The 6,162-nt window shown below is 33.9% G+C and overlaps 1 long non-coding RNA gene across 1 annotated transcript; it reads right to left on the bottom strand.

The window, feature by feature from the left end:
* Nucleotides 1-3,741: 3,741 nt before the first annotated feature.
* Nucleotides 3,742-4,299, bottom strand: LOC112417625 (uncharacterized). Its single transcript, XR_003008231.2, has 2 exons — nt 4,169-4,299; nt 3,742-4,066 (listed from the first exon to the last, which is right to left on the bottom strand). It is a non-coding gene; the product is annotated as an uncharacterized lncRNA (long non-coding RNA).
* Between the last annotated feature and the right edge of the window lie 1,863 nt (nt 4,300-6,162).

The following is a 6,162-nucleotide window of genomic DNA, read 5'->3' on the forward strand; positions in this document are numbered from 1 at the left end:
GCTGCTATGTTAAAGATATTGTGAAGGTTAAATTATTATTTAACTGTTTTTGGATTACGTTTCTATGTGATATCCCGTTTATGGTTTTTACTCTGATAAATGTTTATGAAATTTGTATATTGGGAAAACGGGGTGTTACAATTGGTATCAGAGCAGGTCGATCCGTCCGGTCAATTAGAGAGTCGTGTCGAGTCTTAGTAATATTTATATTACTATCTTATGTTGTTGTTGCTACTTTTGTAGAATATCAGAAATGGCTGGAAGGAACGATGCTGCGTTAGCTGCTGCTCTACAAGCTGTTGCCCAAGCTGTGGGACAACAACCTAACGCAAATGCTGGTGCAAATGCTGAAGCTAGGATGTTGGAGACGTTCATGAAGAAGAACCCTCCGACTTTCAAAGGACGTTATGACCCTGATGGAGCCCAGACGTGGCTTAAGGAGATGGAGAGGATTTTCCGAGTTATGCAGTGCACTGAAGATCAGAAGGTGCGGTTTGGTACTCATCAGCTAGCCGAAGAAGCTGACGACTGGTGGGTTGCTCTTCTGCCTACCCTTGGGCAGGAGGGAGCTGTTGTGACTTGGGCTGTTTTCAGGAGAGAGTTCCTGAGAAGATACTTTCCGGAAGATGTTCGCGGGAAGAAAGAGATCGAATTCCTTGAGCTGAAGCAAGGAAATATGTCCGTGACAGAGTATGCTGCCAAGTTCGTGGAGCTGTCTAAGTTCTATCCGCACTATACTGCAGAGAATGCTGAGTTCTCGAGATGCATCAAGTTCGAGAACGGTTTGAGGCCCGACATTAAGAGGGCGATTGGATACCAACAGCTGAGAGTTTTTCAGGATTTGGTTAATAGCTGCAGGATCTACGAAGAGGATACGAAGGCTCACTACAAGGTAGTGAATGAGAGGAAGGGCAAGGGACAGCAGAGTCGTCCTAAGCCGTACAGTGCCCCCGCTGACAAGGGTAAACAGAAGATGGACGTGAGTGAGTGAGTAGACTCTTCTTGTCTTGGGATTGTTGGATAAGTCTAATGACGTAATCTTAATTTAACCAAACCATAAACCCTAGTTTTATATAAATATATCTACTTTCTAATCTAATTTCACCGTTTTTATAATGAATTAGCAATTACTAAGCTAAGAAGCGAACGCCGAGGGTTTAGTAATTGTTAATTCATCATCACAAATATTAAGTGAAGGATCGAAAGATGAAGTTTTAATATTGGAACAAGTGAAATTAGACAAGGGTTGCGAAACATGAGAATAGTCTAGCAAACCTTGAGACATATAAAATTTTGTTCTTCAAGGATTCTAATAGCAATCAACCATGAGAATAGGCGTGGTTGCTAGAGGAACACACTCACTGAGACCGAAAGGAGATGTGATAGGCTAAAGTGAAACTTGTCTTTTGAAAGTAGGTGAAATATAAAGTTAGAGGTTTAGGGTTTGTTTGTGAAGGATTCGTTGTTATGATGAACCAATAACCCCAAGGCTCTTTTATTTTTATTCTTTTCTTTTAATTAAAAATCCAAACTTTATAACTCAAAACTCTCATCTAATCATTATTTAAAGTTAATTGAAATCAAAACTCCCTGTCAGAACGATACTCTTTTTTACTACTTCGGTAAACCGTGAACTTGCGGTTTTATCCCATCAAATTTTTGGCGCCGCTGCCGGGGAGTTATTGTAATTTGATTAATTCTTTTTAACGGTTAGACTGAAAAAAAAATCTTTTTCTTTTTCTTCTTCTTTTTATTTCTTTGTTTTTTACTGTTAACTTCTTGGGTTCTTATTCTTTTATGCGAAGAAACAAAAGTCTTGGTGAATTCGTTCCCGAGATCGAAAGATTCTTACATAAAAGAAGATGAAAAACAAATAATAATAACGATATGGTTGAGGAACGTGCTCTCAAAGAGTATGTAATCACATCTTCAGATGAGCCATACGATGCTATTGTGTATATAGAAGTCGTTAGTGTGTTAGTTATTTTCGCTTTGATGTGTGCTGTAACTCGGCGCATGAACCAATGGTTAACGAAGTGTTTAAGAGAGAATGCAGGAAGAGAATGAGGTAGCTCACACTCTTGTTGGGGTTGCCGCTTTATTTGCTAGTCCTAATATTTATTATCAAGTACATTGTTGTATAAACTCTTTTATTATTAATGAAATGTTATAAGCGTACTCCTTTCCTTTAACAAAAAAAATAATAATGTTTTTTTTACTAACGAATAAATAATAGGCTTAAACACATTATTCACCCTAGAAGTTTTCAAAAGTAGCGATTTTGACCCCCTTTAAAAAAAATGGCAAAAGTGACCCATCATGTTTACTCCCTTTTGCAAAACTTCAGCTTTGACTTGGTCAAAGCTACATGGCAAACCACATGTGTTTTTTTTTAAATAAAAATTAAATAACAAAGTCAGATATATAAAAATGAAATTAAATAAATCAAAAAAGAAAGAAAAAAAATGGTAGGGCACGTGAATCAAAAGCTTCATCTTCATCTTTTGAAAAAAGAAAGCAAAACAACATCATCACTACCTTCAATCCACCCAGAAAAATAAAATTCAATATGTGAAAAAAAGATAGGGAAAAAAGAAAGCAAATCATCTTCATCTTCAACCTTTTTATCTTTATAATTTTCATAATCTCTCTATCTCTCAAACAACAACAACAACCTTTTTTCTTCTTTCTCAGTAACAACATTTTTACAACAACCATTTTTCTTCTTTCTTAGTAATAACAACAACACTCATTTTTCCCACAACAACTTCAATCAAAATGTCCAGCCAAACAACAACAACCTATGTTCAAATCCATATCTTGAAACTCCAAATTCAATCCCGACAATAGCCTATGTTCAAACTCTGCAATAGCTTTAACCTGTTCATCCTTCACTCATCACGCATACTTCTGGAGTAGGTGAGTTTTGTACAAAAAATCAAACCCTAGAAAAAACAATGTCGTGGATTATAAAATAGGTAGATTTTGTGGCATCCTTTGTTCATCCCTTCGTCAAATTCGGCAATAAAATCGAATCGATAACTTTTAGGTTGATTTGGATTTGAAAATAGGTGGATTTTGTGGTGCTGCTTCATAATGCTGAACTGGGTTCTTTTCCTTTTATTTTTGTTCATCTTCCTGCTGTTGATTTTTTGGGTGTTGATGAAGATTTGATGGTGATATAAATGAATCTGGGCGACGTTGATGAATGTGGTATTGAATGAAAGAGAGAATTGAAAGCAACGTTGATTGTTTTGGGGGAAGAAGAGAACGAACTCACGTGCTTCTCTCTACCATGTTTTTCTTTTTTTAATTCTTAAATTTTAGAAATACACACGTGAATTTTTAAAAAAATTTAATTCAAAAAGTATACAGCTCACAATTTTTTAACTTATGTGGCGTGTCATGTAGGCTTGACCTAGTCAAAATTGGAGTTTTGAAAAAGGGAGAAACATGAGGGGCCACTTTTTCCATTTTTTTTTTAGGGTTTAGGGTCCAAAAATGCTACTTTTGAAAATATAGGAAGTGAATAGTGCATTTAAGCCTAAATAATAAATAACAATAATCATATATTGGTATTATTAATTAAAGTGACTAATAATTATCTACTTGTATTGTTGTTTTTTAATATTTGTCTTGTCAAGGAGATTTAAAGATAGGCGAAACATTTTTTAAAGTGAAAACAAAGTGAAAATGACAAACATGACATCTAAACTTTGTTGGCTTTCCATGATTATAATATATATAATTTTCAGCACTCTAAAATTATTATTAATAAATAAAATAAAAATGAGAATTACAAATTTTGAGGGACTAGATCAAAACCAAATAAAAGTTAACCAAGAGATTTCAGCATGTCCCTTATTAAAATTTTCTCAGAAAAACCCAATGCGATAAAATCTGAGCATGGGAAAAAAGTACGGACCAAAGTCAATAGAATATTATAAAGGGGTTTTCTTGCAGATACAAATTGCGGAAAGGCACATCGGTAATTCTTTAGGCATGTTACACCCAAGTATATGGTTTTTTTCTAGACAATAAGAGTGAGTTATACATGAAATAATATCTGCAATATCAAATAACAATAATGTATTTTTATTAAAAGAGTATGAAATATTATGTATAATATAAATAAGAAAATGGGAAAATAATGACAAAAATGACTTACCGCCATCGGTTACCACGAGATATATACAAAGAAAGATTATCAAAGCATAAGCAAACTTTGAAATGTGAGTAATTTTTTCTTCCTTTACATGTAATTAGTAAAAAATGGATTAAGCATTTTATAAGTAAAAGTTTATTGCTTTGTTAATATTAATTAAATATTTTTTTAACATATTGAAAGAGTTGTTTATTTAATTGAAATTATTGTCATATTTCTCTAAGATAGATGAATGTGTCAAGTTTGTCCTTTATCACTCGATTGAGCAATTAATAATAACAATGATCTCAAATAAAAATTTTGATGCCCATAAAACATTCATTAGATTTTTTTATTATCTAGCCTTTTATGATAGAGAAGGGGCAAAAATATCAGAAGAGAAATAATAGTGATGAACAATGAAAAAACATAGATTTCAAAATCATGCAAAAAGAGGTTGTTGGACGTTTGGACAGGCAAAGAAAGGCTAAAGTTGCAAAATTCTCTAAGTCCAGGCAGAAGCTGTAGCGATTTAAGAGAGGTTTTTCAAAATTTTATAATCCTCTTAGCGGAACAAATCTCATTGAAACGGATCTTGATTAAATCATTAATCACAAATCAAACAGAAATTTAAACACTTTAAGATTCATGTGTTTACCTCTTGAAGAGCAGAACCTTTGTAGAAGAAATATTTATGATCACGAGAAAAGAAAAGCAGCGATGCCTCTACTCAGTCCACAAGAACAGAACTTCTCCGAAGACCGGTGATAGCCAATTCCAACGGGGATTCAAAGAGAACAACGTTTAGAGAGCGACAGCTATGGTTTCACAACTTTTGTGAATTAGGTTAAGCACTCACAAAAAGTTAGTAATGCTTCAACACAAGGGTTCTATTTATAGAATCATTTGTGTGGTCAGCAAGACAACACTTAAATACATTGTACCTTACGGTGGACCGCGTTTCCCTATTTTTCGTAAATTAAATAATAAATTCATATTTAATTATTTAAATACTAATAAGTCTCACTTATTATTTTATAAATAAGTCTTACTTACTTATTTCTCTCATCTATCTGTCCTTTGTTTGTGACCCTATAGGTTCCCGTAACGTTGGCAATAATATTAAATCTCATATTTAATACTATAAACAGTGAGCGATATCTAGCAACACATCACTGCTATCCAAGTGACGAGAATATCATGTGATATGACGAAACCTTTCCGTGATAATGATCATGTGTATAATTACCCTTTTGCCCTCATCTCTATATTGAACACAAGGCATAGACCGTGTCATCCTTGTCTAGTTCAATATTGGGCCCGTAGACATTTCTCTTGTTATGTAGGAGGGGAAAATTCCATCTAGGTCACTCATGTCCCTCAACATGATTCATGGAGTACCCATCAACCAACTTTAAAGTCATCCTGTTACGGACAACGTTTGAATGGTGACAAAGCACTCGACTCCAACATCTAGGGTACATGGTGGTTTCAAGACGAAGGGTGGAATACACCACTATCACTATGAGAATATCTTATGACACTTCTCATAACTTTTACTATGTAGTATTCTCATGGCGGATCAATCCAATATAAATATTACTCATAATATTTATATCTATGTGAAGGCTTGATAACTCTTTATCCATTATCTGTGAGATGTGATCATCAGTCTACCCACATAATAGTCTCTATGCTTTAATGATATTCCATTTCTCAATAAAGCTTGACTAGGGTTACTTTAAGAATAGTTTCCTTATGTTTAACGGGGTCTCACAATTAAGTTATTCTTAATGTTCCATTAAACAGACTAACTATTCTAGGGACTTTATTATTTTGAAACAAAACAAAATCAATAAAGAAATGCCTTATTTTTTTATATATTCATAATATATAGTTATATCAATATCATGATACAAATCCTAACCCAATCAATATAGATTGGCTATTAGGGCTTACTCCAACAGAAGCTTAGTGATTTTCGACAGATTGAGTTCTACAGATGTTGGATTCGACTA

Source organism: Medicago truncatula, chromosome 1, assembly GCF_003473485.1.
Source record: "Medicago truncatula cultivar Jemalong A17 chromosome 1, MtrunA17r5.0-ANR, whole genome shotgun sequence".
Taxonomy (NCBI): Eukaryota; Viridiplantae; Streptophyta; class Magnoliopsida; order Fabales; family Fabaceae; genus Medicago; species Medicago truncatula.